Source organism: Anas platyrhynchos, chromosome 1, assembly GCF_047663525.1.
Source record: "Anas platyrhynchos isolate ZD024472 breed Pekin duck chromosome 1, IASCAAS_PekinDuck_T2T, whole genome shotgun sequence".
NCBI classification, from domain to species: Eukaryota; Metazoa; Chordata; class Aves; order Anseriformes; family Anatidae; genus Anas; species Anas platyrhynchos.
Window position 1 is genome coordinate 122,166,675 of NC_092587.1, and position 14,999 is coordinate 122,181,673.

A 14,999-nucleotide genomic window follows, 5' to 3' on the forward strand; every position below is an offset into this window, starting at 1 on the left:
AAGCAGTTCGGAAGGTCAGAGAAGTAGCATATTTTTTTTTTCACTGAAAGGAACAAACTTAAGAAACACTATAAAAATCCATACTAACAAAAGCAGAGAGCACTAACAATAGGCTGCATTCTCTAAATAAAGATTAAGGGGTGCGTTTGGAGGCATGCGTAGGAGGGAAGAAGAAGAGCGTCTTGTAACCCAGATCATTTCTGCCTAGTGATCATTACAGAAGAGAGATATTTTTTTTTGTGAAATCTCAGAAACCAGGAAAGGAGAGAGCTCCGTACCCTTCCCAGAGCTCCCCCTTCTCGGCTGGAAAGAAAGCAACGCTTGACGTGTTTCTGAGGATGAGCTGTGTGCAGTTGTTCTCATGCTCCAGCACCACGAAGGCCGGAGCAGATGGCAGGCGCGTGGGTGGGGAGCGGATTGCTGAGATTCCAGCAGGAACAAAAGCAGAGTCGCTGCTTACTGCGAGAGCTGCAAATGCGCACGGGCACGGCTTTGCGCATTTTTAGCCACCTTTGGCTGCACCAGCATATGGGACACGGAGCGTACTGGAGGGGTGTCAGCTAGTGGGAGGAATGTGGTGGGACAGTAATACTCCGGGATGATTAATCGGAGCACGGTGAGAGTTGCTGTTTATATCTAGTTATTCTTCTCCCCTGTGTCATGAATCATCTGATACACCCGAAACCGAGAACAGATTGCAGCGGAGTATGAACTGCTCGTGGCTGGGTACTGCCAAGGTAGGAGAGTTGGAAGAGCAGGCAAAGTGTGTCACTGATCCTCTCTGGCTGGCTCATTCAGGTTGTTGGAATTTGGGAAGGGGAGGCAGGAGGCTGGTGCGTCTCCAAGTCGTGACTCAGCCCTGGGTCTGGAAGTACGCAGAAGGCACAGACAGATGCAGGGGCTGTGAAATACCCCTAGGTCCCACAGCAAAGACACGGATCTGAAACTTAAGTTAGTAAATGAACAGATGAACCAGTAATTCAGGTGTTTGTTTGTTGTTTTTTTTTGAAAGATTTCATCAGCATTTCCAGTAGTCAACTTTTTCCACCAGCACCTTCACCAAGTAGCAGAAAGCAGCTTGGCACACTGTACAGAGCTTGATGGAGAAAGATGCGTTTGGGGAAAAAGTGTGGCCTTCATCCAGTCTAGAAGAGGGAGAGAAATTCATGTCACTGTTCATCCTTACATCCCTGTTGTCATGAAGTTTGTGCATGAGCACAAATCATAGACTTCAGAAAGAGAGAGGGAGGAGCTGTGTCAGAGGTAATGCTCTGCTGAGACAACTTGTAAGGAGAAAGGATGAAGGACCAAGGACCATATGCAGAATATTATTTCAGGAATGTCAAAAGCACCAGGGTCACTTACAATAAAATAAAATAATAATAATAAAAAAAAAATCCCTCATCTCCTCTTAATACTCATACCTAGTTTATGTAACTTGTCCTACTAACTCTTCTTTTTACCTTCCCAACATAACCTCCTACCAGAGGGACCATCATGTGTTAATTTGATTCATAAGGTTTCTGGGGCAGGGAATGCATTCTGCTCTACTTGCAGTGCGTGCACCTGGCATTTCCTAACTTTCAAGTGCTTGACTGTGCAACCTAAATAAACATGGCTTTTGTTTAGTGTTATTTGTAATGTATTTGTATGGCCATATTATGTTCATATTAATAATGTATTGTTAAATATTGGAAGACAGTAATTTGAAATGTAAGATGAAGTGAGAGGCGGATATGAAAAAATATAATGCAATAAAGTCTAGAGAAATGCAATATGAAGATGACTGAATTAGGTGTTATGTGGGTAGCTGTAAATACAACACATTTAATTTTTAAGGATCTGACTTTGCAACTTCAATCTTGTTTCTTAAAATGAAGCTTTTTACTTTTTTTTTTTTTAATGTAATTACCCATTTTTGTTTCCATATGGTAGAAAGTTGCAACAAATTATAGGTAACTATAGCACGCTGCTGCCATTGTAAGAAAGATCTGAACCACGGGCATAGACTTACAGGGCAGGGCTCAACTCCAGGCCTAGACCCCTAGGTTTAGGTGTTGCTAGAAGAGCTGTTGACATGTGAGCCACTTAACTATCCCCCCGTTTTAGTCAACGGGGTGTAGAGGGCTACCCTAAAATGGGCACATCTGGTGCATTCACAGCTCTCCAGGTTCCACTGATGGATGTGAATTGGATTTCCACTGACTCCAGTAGGAGCTGAGATACTTACTCCACCTGCTCCACAACTCCACAACTATGTTTGAATCTACTCTCTACATGCAGACATCTTCTGCAGCATTAAATGCTTTAGGGAATCCTGTTTACTCTCCTGTTGACTCTCTAGAAGACTGTGGGTCTCCTGTTTTTCTGTCAGTCCCATAGAAATACTCAGGAGAGAGAACTTCTGAAATAGCTGAAGACAGTTATATTTGGACAACCGAACTGAGCCCCTAGTGTCCGCTCCGGCTTGGGGAATGGACATAGCACTGCCTTGCTCAGCCTTCTCCTTGCCTAAATTCTGTGGAGGTTTGGGCCTCCACAGTAAGCGGTGGAAATGAGGAGATAAAGGAAGGAGTTGTCCCCAGCTCCCCAAGCAGGACTGTGTACTGGGCCTGGAAAAATGTATGCTATTACCAGGAGAGGGAAGGAACCAGGCAGCTTCTCTTCTCATCCCTCATGGCTTCAGCAGAGCTACGGGGGCATCCTGAGAGGGGTGTGAGGCGAGTGGTTTTGCTAGAGTCACAGCTCATCCTGAGAAAGCCGATGCTGGCAAGGAAGCAAGTTTTTTTCCAAAGATAAAAACTAAAGGTAGTTGTTTGTTTGCTTGTTTCATGATGTATTTTCTTTTTTTTTCACAATTAATTAGCCAAAACCCATCAAGAATTCCACTTTTCTAGCCAAAAGGCTTTGCTGCTGAAAATCCAGCTCCCCAAAAGACTGAATATATGAAATTTACTCACAAGACATCACAATGGTCTTTTGTAATGGAAAGCATTAAGCAAGGTAAACTGACAGGGCCCTTCTCTGCTCCTCCTGAAATAATCAGTAGGTGGCATAGGCTTTTAAGAGAGGATAATGAAGATAGAGGTGCTCATCACAGTTAAAATGCCATTTAAATGGGCGCCTGACAAGTAAATCATCTTGGAATTTGCAGGTACCATTGTGCCAAGTCCCTGCGTTGGCTTGTGTGATGGTCACCAAGGCTGGAATGCAAAATCAGCTTCTCCGACTGAAACCGCAACCCTTTGAACTATTTTTGGAAGGCATTAATGAGATTTTGCTTTGGGATTATCTGTACAAAATGGAAAAAGGATGATAGATGGGACTGTGGCTCTCTAGCAAATATATAACCACAGCTACATTAAAGAAAGAACTAAAAAAAAAAAAAAAAAAAGGATAAAAATTAAGTGGGGCACCACATGACTTGATACAAACCTGGTCCTATAATGAATTAGACATGTACCAGTGTTGTGTACAGACTGCCCTGTCATGCTGCAGGTGGGCTTTCTACAACACTGCCCAGTCTGATATTTTATCGTGTGTCTTCCCATCTGAGGAAGACTCTCCACTGTGTGCCCAAATGTGCACTATTGGCAGGTGGTCATTTCTATGGCTGTGTCATCCAGAAACATATCCTGATGCACAGGCATGCCTGAATCCTGTTTTTACTGCAGATGACACACTCACCTAGTTATGTTCAAGCCCAGAGATGTGGCTTAAGTGAGATGCCATCTTCTCTCTGTACATGGCATACTCTGCCACTCCTCACCACAGGGGCTGAATACCGCTGCTACTTGTTCAGCACAGGGATGGTAGCACAAAGGTTTCAGTTCCTACTGGAGTACTAGGATTTTATCCTAGCTTCCTGCAGTCATAAATACATTTTCTTAGGCTACTTCCAAACCATTTGTGCTACAAATGACAGACTTTTGTCCCCTTGTTGCTGGGCATTTGTACAGGCAGGCAGAAGCAAGGTTCTGGAGCTGGAACAGACTCGTGGTTCTGCTGCAGCAGTGGCAGAGCAGCCTGGTTTTTCAGCATGCCAGGCACAAATAGCTTTATTTTTCTTCATTTCTAGTGTCTACATCCTCTGGGCTGGAAAACTATTCAGAGGCAGCTTGGAGGTGTGCTGAACAGCATGCCACTGGTAGGAATGACCCATTAATCTGCCTCTGCATGATGCTGAACCCAAGCTGAGGCTGGGGACAAGTAGTGAATGAGCCTACTCAGGCTCTGATATGAGGATAGACACCTGTGCTTGCACTGTCTGATCCTGGGAGCTTGTTCTCCGGGCCCAGTCAATGTCCAAATGCTCTAGTTCAGACTTTTATATAGTCTCATCTGATATCAGCTTTCCTAATGGATATTTTTCTGTTTCATATCCTGAAACACTAGTCACTACACATTTCTGCCGCCTGCGCTGTAATTAATCTGTGTCTGACTCCTTAGGAACCCTCTGGGAAAGTCCCTGATGTTCTCTTCATTTCTATTTTTCAGCTGCCAAGATGCAAACTTCAGAAGCTGAGACCACATTATAGTGGAGCAACTTGTTACAGTGCCTGTTAGCAAAAGACTGCTGAGACCCCTGAAGAAAGATTATTGGAGTGCTGTAAGAAATTCAATAATCTTAGTCAAAAAATATGTGTGGGTTAAAAATCCACAGTTCTTTGTTTACAGATTGAGTTTTGGGCAGAGCACAGAGCTGCCCATAGTGTGCTATTAAAATACAGTTATGCAGAATATTATATACTAGTAGAAAGCCATAACAGTGATAGCAGAAGAGCTGTGGTATGGAACCAAATCAAACCATGTATTTTGTAACAGCTTAAATGCATCCTGGCTCTAACTGATTACTAAATTACTGCTCTAGCTGCAGCATGGACATGCTGGGAATATACAAAGAGTCTTTCTGACTGGTACTCAAATTCTTTCCTCTGTGGAATGACAATTCCCCATTTTTCAGTTGCCATTACTCTTTTCTCTCTGTTCAGATGTGCTTAATTTTTCAGATACATTTAAGTATTTGTGTTGCTGTAGCACAGTTCATATCCCAAGACTCAACACAGTAACAGTGATACCAAGAAAAAGAAAACAAGATGTCAATGAAAACACCTTTTTCCGAACGGGTTATCTCTTCCTCTCCCAGTGGAAAACCATTCTGCTTGACTTTATCCTCCAGGCAAAAAGCAAGCTTTGCTTTCTCAAAAGGCATTGTTTCTTTTCTGTAGCTTTCTCTGTTTGGCCCCTATCCTTTACAAGGATTTCTCACAGGAGCACAAAGCCAGGCTGTCTGCCGTCACTTTTCTATGTTTATACTCATCAGCTGCCACCATTCATCCAACATGAAGGTCTCACCCCACCCATCCCACCATCATGTGTGCACACAGTATTATCCTAGTGGGTTTTCCCCATTTTTGTGCTCCTGTTCATAGTTGCTTCAATTAGTTTCTAAGCTTCATCTCTCCTCCTGTGTAGGGTTGTCCCTTTCTGCTGCTGACTCCTGTTTCCTATGTGACGACATGTCCTGTAGCCAGAAGCAAGCCCAGCCAACATGGTGAGATGTATCTCTCAGTACACCAAGATTTGCCCTGACTTTTTGGTCCCCTGTGTCCTGTGCTTTTCCTCTCCAGGCTTACAGCTGCAGGCAAAGATCAACTTAGGCAAACCAGAGGTACAGCTTCAAGGGGGTATTTACCCACCATTATTTATCAAAATAGTAACTTTCAACAGCTTCCTTTGTTTGTTGCTCAGGCCCCCACTGCTCTGAGGGGAAGAGGAAGATGAAACAGGCTCACTGCATCTTGTTTCTTGGTGACATTTCTGGCTTGTCAAAATCCAAGATCTTCCTGGCACCATGCTGGCTGAGAGTCTGTCTCTTCTTGATGTTAACAAAGACTTGTTAACCTGGGGATGTCAGGCAAGGACTATTGCAGGCTAAATGCTGAGCTTTTCTATTACCACTGTCCTTCACGAGGCAAGCAGGTCTATCAGTTAAACTGGCATACTCTATCACTGTCGCTGTGGTGGTTTTACTCTGCTGGGCAGCTGAGCTCCACCACAACCACTCTCTCACTTCCCCTCCTCAAGGGCAAACGGGGAGAAAATTTGATAAAAAGAGCTTAACAGTTGAGATAAGGACAGGGAGGTCACTCAACAATTATCGTCATGGGTTAAACAGTCTTGGTGTAGAGAAACTAATGTTATTTATTGCCTATTACTAACAGACTAGACCAGTAAGAAACTAAAAGCAAAATAAAGACACCTTCCCCCCACCCATCCTCTTCCACCTCCTCCCCTGAAGCAGAGCAGGGGAATGGGCAATGGTGGCTGTGGTCAGTCCATAGCATTTTGTCCCCGCTGCTCCCTCAGGGTCCCTCCCTGCCCCTGCTCCCCGTGGGGTCCCTCCCACGGGATGCCATCCTTCCCCAGCTGAGCCTGCGGGGGCTGCCCACAGGCAGCAGCTCCTCAAGCTTCATCCCCCAGGAGCAAACTGCCCACGGGCGGCAGCTCGGGCCCGGGGCCTGCTCCTGCGGGGGCTCTCCATGGGCCGCAGCCTCCTCCAGGCCACATCCACCTGCTCCACGGGGGCTCCTCCACCCATGGGGGGGCTGCAGCGTGGAGATCTGCTCCATGTGGGACCCATGGGCTGCAGGGGGACAGCCTGCTCCACCAGGGGCCTCTCCCTGCACAGGCCGCAGGGGAACTGTTGCTGCCTGCTTGGTGCACCTCCTGCCCTGCTGGCTCTGCTCTGACACGGGGCAGCTGCTGGGCTCTGCTCACAGAGGCCACCCCACTACCAAACCCTTGCCGTATAAACCTAATACATCTGCCCTGTTTCCTTACTGGGGAGAAGCGTTTCCTTGTGTGCCATGGTTGGGGTGCCTGAGAGCACCTTGCTGTGATGGAGGAAGGGAGCTGTCAGTATGCAAACAAGATCCAAAAGCAGGTATTTTGGAATTTCCAGAACAAAAAGTATTTTAGATATGCTCTCTCCTCCCCCTCTGCTCCTGCCTTTTTTTTCCTTTGAGCACAAGTTGAGACAAGGTCAGAGTGATGCCCATTTACCTTGGCCTCCTCTCCAGGGACTAGGCCAGAACTAGCTGATGACTCTGCATTGCTTCATAACATGCTACATTTGTGTTTTCTTCTTGCTGTTCCCCTGGAAAAAGATGCTGCCTGAGGCAACAAAAGCTGTACAGCATCCTGAATCATGCCTCACATGACACAGGGTGATCTCAAGGGCAGCAGTTAGGTTCAGCGACAGTCTGAAAAGTCTCCTGTCCCATGTAAACACATGGCTCCCCTTTTTCCGAGGTTCATTTGGAGCAGCTGTGTGATTTGTGTAGCACAGACTGGTCACCGAGTATTTTAGGCTTTATCCTGTACTCCCTGAACAGAGTTACTGGTAGTGCATAGTCTTGAAAATTTGTGAAATTATGGGCATTTCTTGAACGAGTCCCTGTAGAGTCACCAAAATACCTAGAGAAGACAAATATCCAGTGGAGAAACTTATTATAACCTTTTGTTGTCTGAACATTGATCCAAACTGCTCATAAAGACAAGCGGCTGAGCACACAGCTCACATCCATTTCCTTAAATCCTCACTATAGCTTTTGGAGTGTGATTTTGTTTTTATTTTTTTATCTGGCCACAAATATTGGCACACCCTGTTCTCCCTGACCACTGTAGATATGGGGAAGGAGGTCCTTTTAAATTTTCCACCAAGGAAGAGTTGTTCTTCTCCAGGGCATGAAAACCACCCTGTGTATATCAGAGAGAAGAGGCATATTGGTGACAATAATCTACTTACTGAGCAAACATGGTGTATTTGCTGGTGGTCCCCACAGCACAGGCACTGCTTTTTCTTAGTGTTCCTGAGGGCAGAGGTCAGCACGAAATGGGTGAAGTGCTGCTATCTGCCCATTTCCACCACTGCCCACACATGCACACACAGCCGGACACCATGTCATGAGCTGGTGAAGGCAACTGGAGACCGAGCAGCATCCATTCAGGTGTACCAGCACGGACTCGTATCTGGTGTTCCTCTTAGATGACATAGAAACTCTTTGTCTGAGCCATGCCTGTGGAGTTCAGAAAAACCCTCAACGATTTTCAGTTATAAACCATTAAAAAACAGAATTTATTTTCTTTACTCTAAAATCTGAAAATGTATGAACAACTTAGCACGAGATCTGAAGACAGACATGAAATGAGCTTTGAAACTAAGATTTGGGACAGGTTAATCATAAGCCCAACCTGTTCCCAGGTGGGCAGAACCTCCAGGTGGGTAGAATATAGCAACTGGTGGGAAAACAATATCATGCAATGCTAAGAAAGGATGGGAGGCAACAACGAAGAAAGAAGTTGCATTAGTGGTTGTAAAAGAGAGTGCAAATATTTCTTAGGTTTATAGAAAAGGCGACAGAACCTGTGGACAGCTGAGATACAAAATATGGGGGTTAGTTTGCTGGAAATTATTATTTTTTTCATGTGATGAGCTGAGACCCCAGACAACATGACCTTAGGAATCACAGGCATCAAGAAAGTCTCATATTTCTTCAGCAACCAGTTTCAAGGCTTACATACCTTTTGCCATTAACACATTCTTCTGCAGACTGAAAGAAATAGGTGTGGTTTCTGTATAGACTATGAACCAAAACCTAACAATAGCCTTTGGAATCAAATAATTCTGATTTTTTGATAATTAGATTAAATACCATTTAGTACCTGCATTTAGTTACATTAACTTCCAGTGGAATGCATGAACAGTAATTAACAGTCATCATAAAAGCCAAGAGTGTATAAATATTATCCCTATTTTATAAATGTGAGAAAAAGGGGAGGGTGACTAAGTGAAATTCCCAAGGCTACTGAGAGGCTAGGAGGAGAGACAAGATAAGAAAGTGGATGTTTGTGGACCTGATCCTCCACTGGTCAGCAAACTGGGTTGTTACAACGCTGAGAAGTGAGCAGGGACTATCAACAGTGGAGAAGAAGGAAGCATTACGCATACTGCTGCCCACTTTAAGTGGCTGCACAAGTTGGCAATGAAAAACCAGGTTCTCTGTCTCCCTGTCCCAAGTTCAGATAATAACATCCCCGAACATCCCCTTTCTGCAAAGGAAGTACGGTTCAGTTACCAGAAACTCGGGACAGACTGGGAGTAATACACTCTCAGTTAAAACTGGGGGGAAAATAGTCTATGTTAAATATTAATACTGAGAAATGATTTAACTATTATGCAACAGCAAAACACATCATGGAAAGACTGTATACACACGGGTGAGTTTCTGCACGTAAAGTAAAATCCATGCCTCACTGAGGTCAGTAGGATCCAGATTTTACCTGCCTGGCTTTACTGAATTTAGTAATTTGTCTGCAGGATCTTGGCTTGAAGACTGTGGAGGGCACCATATGGCTGCTGACCACCCTCATTGAACACCTGGGACAAAGAAAAGGATGGAGGACTGTCATTTGCTAGGGTAGGTTGGTAATAATGAAATACTTCCACCACCCTGCAAAGATGTGACATGAGCGATTCGCCAAATATCCCTGCTAATCCACACGTTTCTCCTTCAACACCATTCTCCAAACTGCTATGACAATATTTATGCTTTGCCAGAATCGCTTCCCTACAAATAAAAAAATAGTTACACAAAGCAGAGAGCACAGCAGCTAGGTGCAACTGAGAGCTCCTCCTCTTCACATGCCTCCCCCCCCCCAAAAAAAAATAAAAATTTGTTTGCAGGAGCTGGCAGCAGAGCATCTCTGGCAGCATTTTGCTCTCACGTGAGCACTGCTGCGGCTCCAACCACAAAGCCGAGAGCTGCGTGTACAGACCCCGGAAATAATTCGTCTCTCTAATTTTACAGCCACACTAAATTACTACGGGTGCAATTCTGCAGGGCACCGAAATTGATCTCAGCAGTGAAACTGCACCCGCGGATTCTGCCTGAGTGACCCTGTTTAAATTGGAGCACTGCGGAAAAGACAAACTATCGGGATTGCTTTTATTGCAGCCTCTACTACAGATATTTTCCAGTCGGGTGTGTTGATAGGAGGGAGAAGAATAATCAGCCTTGACTGTCTTAGCTGTGTCAGCAGAAGCCTCTGGTGCTCAGCCGGCTGTATTGGCAAGAATTCGTGTTTGCTGGGATAGTTTGGTTTGCTCATAAAATACAGCTTTGCTTTCTTTAGCAGTGCAAAGAAACCAGGATCCAACCTTGGTGCTTGCACTCAATCTCTACTGAGGAGCAATGTTTTTCAAACTTTCATGTGCTGCAGGCTGGGACTTTTCTGGTGCCCACACGTGTGGGTGAGGTGCAGCACACCTCTGTGACCTGTTCTGGTAGACACCTAAAGACATGAAGAACCTCCCTGCTGACCCTGAAACCCCTGGCTGGAAGGTGAGAGTCACCCAGCCAGGAGCAGAAGCAAGAGGAAAATGGCTTCAGCTGGCCTTCAGGAAGAAGCAGGTGATGTCTTTCCCCAAAACACCCGATACTTCTTGGTGATCATTTATGCTATTGCTGACATACTGCGAGGAGCAGAACCTCCTGCTGCTTCCCAGATGAGACTCAGATCTCTCTTGCTAGCTTTCCTGAGCCCCTTCACTGATTGCAGTCCCCTGTTGATGGGCCAGAAGGTGCCTCATTCTCCCTCTCTGACTGCCCTCCATGTAAGGCTGGCATGCGCTCATATCAGACAAAAACTGATCTTCTCAGGCTGAGGAAAGGTTGGAGACAAGGCTGCTCACACTCAAGGCACATTTTCCACCCACTAGTCATATTACACGGAGAGCTGGCAGGGAGAGGCAGAAGAAAAGACCCACTTTTCTGTAAAAAGCTGCTGATCCTCCACAGAAAAGCAGTACCTCTGGTGGAATGAGTCATCCAGCATTTCCTACTCGTTTCTTAAATAATCAATGGTGAGGGATGCTCAGTCTAAGATGCTGAATTAGTATCTGGAAGTTTCTAGGGTGTCCTTTTTCCCTCTTTTAACTGTGCAGAGGATTTGCTTTAGGGGGGCTGGACTAAACATTTCTATACTATGGAGAAGAAGCCTAAAACGTAGGCATGTGATGATCTAAATAGGGTGCTTGCTTGTGTTTGCACAGCACTGAATCAGTTCACGCACCACAGCAGTACACCTGCAGTGCTCCAGCCCCTGACTGGAGCTCAGTTCGTGGGGCAAGACTTGAAGCAGACCGAAGTAAACCCCCTGAAATTAGTGTAGTAAGCTTGACAGGTCTTTAGCATCAGAGGACCACCTCTCGGCCTCCAAAATCTGCCCCTGCTGCTCCTCCTGACTGGCACAGCCCAGGTCAGTAGTGCTGTGTCTGTGCTGTGCAGGGAGCCACATGTGGTGGCATTTTTCAGGCCGGGAGTGCAGCATGCTCCCTTCCCTCGTGTCCCATCCTACTGCTGTTGCTCCTCATCTTTTACCACTGTTCTCCTGCTCTGTCTTCTCTCTTGCACCCACTCAGCAAGCTGCTTATCTTCCAGGGATAGCTTTGCTCTGCAGGTCAGAGCAGCTGCTAGAAACAGCTTGACTTCTTCTTAGCGCTTGAGGAGTTCCCTCCCTCCCTCGCTCCCAGGCCTGACTGCTATTGATTTAAAGGCGTTTATAACATATCTGCGCCTCCAGTCTAATGACACAAACTAGATTTCAAGGGTACTGAACTAACAGAGTATCTTAGCAACAAATATTTATTTTAATAACAGCATTTCTAGCCATGTTAAACAAACACCTACTGCAATAGTCTGAATGCCCCAGAGCGCTTTATCCCGTCCCACGACCCATTTTCTGTTGGCTCATCCTCACTAAAAAGAGTTGCTAAAGTCAATGCCGTTGTCCCGGAGAGGTCATCTTCAGCACCCTCTCGACTTGTTAGACTGGTATCAGAGAAGAAGCAGACCACCATGCTCCTGGTAGCTCCCCAGACAGACTTGCTGTAGGGGTTTTCCTCTGACCACCTCCCAGATATTTCTGGTGGTTGTTTACAGTGACCTGCTCTGAGCAGGGGTGTTGAACTGCTTTTGCACTGTCTGCTTACCACACATCCAGAGGCTGCAATGCTCCAGTTGCTTCCCTGGCAATGACAGACAAGCTGATGCCTGCTGTCTTCAGATGCCTTGATCGCCATCCTCTCCCTAAAGCTGTCAGGAAGCAACCTCCCTGCTAACTCCTTGCTCAGGCTCATTCATGCTGCTCACCCCATTCACTGCGAGGTTCTCCATCCATTTCCCTTGACGCATATTAGAGTTTGGAGAGGACTTTTGTTTAAAAAAATTCATCTAAAAATTAGATGGAGTGGAAACATTCAGACACCAGGAGTAATTGCCAGCATAACTACGTCTCTTTGCTGCTTTAATGCCATTGCACATTTTGCTGTTACCTTTGTCTCTCCCCTGCTAGCTGAACTGTGAGATTTCCTGTGTCATCAAACCACAATTTGTATGATCATTGTTATAAATATGTGAAAGAAAATAATGGTTTGTCTTATAGAATAAAACAACACAGTTTGATATTATCCTAGCGTATCTTCAGAGTCCTCGGGCTGCACACTGTTGTTCTCTGATGGGTTGAAAGCTCTTTCTTTTGACAAATCCCACTAGTACCTGCTTTTGAACTCTCCTACTGAGATATTTTAGTAAGGGAAATATCCAGGGACTATTTTCTCAGCACATCTCCACAAGGGATAAATCCAGCCTTTCTTATCTTCAGCACTTGTTGGAATTCAGCTTTGTTTTGGAAAGGGAATGGTACAGTCATCTCAAGGGTGCAGCCTCTCCTGTGTGGTGTTTTCATGGGGATCATTCAGCCCTGCATCCTCCACCCCTCTCTAAGGAAAATCCAGCAGGACAGAGATTTTCCTTTATTGTCTCTCATTAATTTGTGTGTCACCAGCTGTGAAACGAGCAGAGCCTGAGAAACTGCCCTTGGGAATCAGCATGGTCCAGACCGGGCCAGCAGCACTTGCTTAGCTCCCACTGAATAGCTGTTTTGCCAGGCTGACTTCAGTCCAATATTTTTCTCTCTTCCTCCCACCACCCTCCTTTCCTGGTACAAATAAGTGTTTGTGTACAACCCAGGGAAAAACACCTCCTAGAGTTTTATAAAAATAAACGTCAGCCTGCCACTGAGCTAGTCAGGAATTTCTTACAAGGTGGAAAGCTGTACAAAAGCTGCCATCGTGCATTATCCTCCTGTGTCAGGGGGATAGATCTGTTGTCCTACAAAGCACGTGCATGGGCAGGAGAATTAGCAACAGCACCCAGCATCCTGAAACAGCCACAAGTCTTGAAGAAGTGTTATGGCAAGAGTTATGGTTTGCACTGGGGCAGCTGCACTTACCCTGTGTTGAAGGAAGGATATCACTCACCTCTGTCATCCTTGCTTGTTCTTAGCTCAAATCAAGCACGTGGTGTGACCTCTGCATCTCCCTTTGCAAGTCAGAGGAGGGGTTTGGGTGGGATGCTTGCTAGGCTTGGTCTGAAAGCAAACAGTTCTTCCTCCCATTCTCTCAGCACAACTTCATTGTTGACAAGGACAGAGTGAAAGTGACATCCTGGCCATTTGATTTGTTTGCTTGTTGTGTTCATTTGTTAGGGAAGCACTTTGAAGCTATTAATCTATTATCTCATTCCTACCTGAGAACACAATTTCATTACTGCATTTTTGCATTTTACAAGTTTTGTAAATAAACTGAGTGGCATCCTTGCTTCAAGTTACGTGTGCTCTATTCTTCATTTTGATGAATTCTATAAAAAAGTTAACCAAGATTGTTTACTCTTTTAGGCCAGCCCAAGGGCTGCTTGCCTACTATGGCAAAGGCAAGGCTAGCTATGTGATTCTTCTTATATATATATATATAGATATATATACACTATATATACGTATATATATATACATACTATATATACAGCTGTATTCGGTGTCCAGCAGCATCACTCACTCCCCCGGGATTCATAAAGCACCCTACTCATAAAGCACATCTAGCTAAATGTATCATAGTCTCCCCCCCCCCCCCTTTTTTTTTATGAGACATGTCTTTTTTTTTTTGCATTTGCATTTGCATTTGCATTAACCATATTTTGTCAGTGTCTTTCTAAGCCTGCAAAAGCCCCAAAATACACTACAGTCTTTCTAGGTGAAGCACTTCTTCCTGCCAGAGTAACTGTGCATATGTAGACACATACACATATATCCATATAAACTAGGGCAACCTGAATTCATAAAAGCAGGCAAGCTGTTGGTGTTTTTGTCTGTTTTTAGCACTGCTGCATAGCTGAAGCAGGAGAAATTGATGGGGACTATCCATTTAGCTCCTGCTCTCCAAACACAAAGCTGTTTTCACCATTGCTGAGATGCTCATCCAGTCTCTGACTATAAAGTTATCTGACATCAGCTGTAGGAAATGCCTCTTGGGATAAATCTGATTTTTGGAGCTCTTAAAAAATAACATGTTAACATGTGAAGTTCTGAGTGCTAGTTTGTAACCTGACCTCAATTTAGGTTTATTTACAGCTAGAGCAGCAATGCATTGCAAAGCACTGGTCAGATTGTACTTAGGAAATGAAAGATCTGGCCTTTAAAATGTGATTTCCTTGTTTACTGAAAGTACAGCCACCTCTTCTTCCTCCCTCCTGTGCAGGCCTACCTTCCCCCTCGAGGCTTTGCAGCACTGTCACCTTCAGTTTAGCCCAGGAGAACAAAGCATAGATTTCCCTGGGGACCATCAGTATTTTTCCACCATAGATGCTGACGGTGGGTGATCAGTTTGGCAAGCAGTTAAGTATGTAGCTGGAACATAGCTGAGAAAATGATGGGAAAAGGTAGCCTCAAATATTTGTGCCTAATCAGATAATCCATCTCAGCCAGGCTTGCATTCCTCTCCTTTGTTTTTTCAGCAAACATTTGAATTGCACTGTTTGTTTGCAGGCATGTTTGGAGAGGAATTGTAGTTCATCAATGCCTGTACACAGATAAACACACGC

At 45.0% G+C, this 14,999-nt stretch overlaps 1 long non-coding RNA gene across 2 annotated transcripts; it reads left to right on the top strand.

Moving 5' to 3' along the window:
• The first annotated feature begins 369 nt into the window (after positions 1–369).
• LOC106015340 (uncharacterized) lies at positions 370–13,714 on the top strand. 2 transcript variants are annotated; one of them, XR_011804894.1, is made up of 5 exons: positions 370–737; positions 4,498–4,609; positions 5,476–5,554; positions 9,383–9,482; positions 9,873–13,714. It is a non-coding gene; the product is annotated as an uncharacterized lncRNA (long non-coding RNA). The 2 variants fall into 2 exon arrangements; XR_011804893.1 differs by having other exon boundaries at positions 9,383–13,714.
• Positions 13,715–14,999: the final 1,285 nt, after the last annotated feature.